This window comes from Phacochoerus africanus, chromosome 6, assembly GCF_016906955.1.
Source record: "Phacochoerus africanus isolate WHEZ1 chromosome 6, ROS_Pafr_v1, whole genome shotgun sequence".
NCBI lineage: Eukaryota > Metazoa > Chordata > Mammalia > Artiodactyla > Suidae > Phacochoerus > Phacochoerus africanus.
Window position 1 is genome coordinate 81,516,849 of NC_062549.1, and position 2,269 is coordinate 81,519,117.

A 2,269-nucleotide genomic window follows, 5' to 3' on the forward strand; every position below is an offset into this window, starting at 1 on the left:
TCAGATTGTTCTCAATATTTTGCTGTTAAAAATTATTTCATGATAAATAACCTTGTGCATATATTATCTTCATACTCTTAGAGATATGACAGAGAATGGTATTGCAAGGGAAAATATAATCATAATCAAGTAGACTGGGAAAATATCAAATTAGACAGATATGAAACATATTTCTACTCTGAAGAACTTCTCAGAAGCTTTAACATGCTAACATGCATTAAGACTCCTCAAGAAGGGATCTTGCTATGCAGTGTTTCCAAATTTATTTATGATACTTTTTTTCACATCTCTGGAAAGTAGAATTCTATAGAACATATTTTGTAAATCACTGTTATGGTGGTATTTATACAATTGGGAACTTTGGCAAATCTTGGTACTGATTTCATAGGGAGATCAAGTGTCTGTTCTTAATTTTCCAGAATATAATCCATCCTCTCCAGAGCTGCTAGACGTTCTTGTAGTTTTGCCATGGGTAGCATTTCTTATTTATTTTCCTTCATTTAATCCAGGATCCGTTTCTCAAGGAACAGGCTTTATAAGCCTGGAAATTTCCCACCTGCCCAGACTGTTAGGTTCCTTTTTTTTGGATTGAGGCATTGCTAACAACTATTTATTCCCATTCTAAAGTCTAGACAAATTCTCTGTTGCCATCTGGCATAGCCAGTTTTGGCTGATCATCTCCAAATAGCTGTGCTCCTTGTTTGTTTTGATTTTGGCCTCACTCCAGGCCTGTGGAAGTTCCAAGGGCCAGGTATCAAACCCAGGCCACAGCAGTGATTCCAGCCACAGCAGTGACAATGCCACTGGATCCTTAACCTGCGGAGCCATTCAACCATGAATAGCTAAATCTGAAATAAGCATTTCTAATAGTATTTTACATGGTACTATGTACTGAGTGGCTACATATGCCAGTGCTTTATTCATATTATGTCATCTATTTTAACTTAAAGAAAACTCACAGCATTACGACATAGAAAGAATTCCTATTTCACAGATTCCATGCTGTTTTACAGGTGATGAATCTGAAGTTCAGAGAGATTTAATAAAACCTTGCTCAAGGTCACACAGCCTGTTTGTGGACATACCCAGAATTGTTGTATGTTCTGCTGATTTGTATAGCTACAATGCCTGGGTGTTTCTTTTGGTTCATGCTGCTTCCCAGGAATTTAGTAAAGTGGACCCTTAGTCAATTATCTATTGGTGCTGTGCCCTCCCCTTGGCAGGTACCACGGTCAGGGTGGGGTAAGACTGGAGGATTTTTGGCTAAACCCAAAGTGGACCAAAGTGGTGGGACTTGCACTTCTGAGATATGAAGGCCCTCCACCAGCCTCCACTCAATCAGGTGAGTGATCGCCTTTGCTCTCCTCTCCCTCACCTCATGAAGAAGGCAGAGCTGATCCAGAAGGTGATCCAAGTGCTACAACAACATGGTCACCTGTGTTGAAGGTGGTGATGGAGCAGGTTGCCAAGCTGCCCAAGCAGGAGCACAAACTCACATGAACATGGTTGGGGGATGCAGGTCCACCTGGAAGGCCACCTTGAACATTGAGCAGAAAACCTACACCTCTGACCAGAAAGTGTAGCTGATTAAAGACTTTCAGGAGACAGTAGGGTCCAAACAGAGATCCATCTGGACCACAGTCCCAGAATTGTTGGATAAGTATTTAATAGCCATTGCAACTAGTCTAGAGAGTAAGATCTTCTATCTGAAAATGAAGGGAGATTATTTCTGGTGGTTTGCTGAAATTGCATGTGAAAATGACCAGAAACAAATGATAGATAATTTCCAAGGAGCTTACTGGGAGGCTTTTGATGCAGCCTACACATCCAGTCTGTCTGGGGCTCTTAAATTTCTGTGTTTTTCTGTGAGATCTTTACTAACCCAGAACTTGTCTGCACACTGGCTAAAATGGCTTTTGAAGAGGCCATTGCTGAACTTGATACATTGAATGAAATTACATGCAGAGATAGTCCCCTCATTATGTAGTTGCTTAGAGACAACTGAACATTTTAGACATCAGACAGTGCAGGAGAAGAATGTGATGTGACAGAAGGGGCAGAAAACCAGTGCATGCAGAGCATCATCCTTCTTCCCCTCAAGAAACCTTTTTGCTCATCTCTGTCCCTTTCTCCATTTGGATATTCGATAGCAAAGAAACCCATTCATGTGTATGGAATCAACTGCAGTTTTCGAGAAAACTCCTTGGTTTATGTTTTTCTTAGCCTTCCTGTGTTCATTTACTGCTGGAGGAAAGTGTTAACAGCTTAA

The 2,269-nt window shown here is 40.8% G+C and overlaps 1 pseudogene; it reads left to right on the forward strand.

Annotated features, from left to right (window-relative positions):
- The first annotated feature begins 1,427 nt into the window (after nt 1-1,427).
- Nucleotides 1,428-2,269, forward strand: LOC125128688 (14-3-3 protein theta-like; annotated as a pseudogene).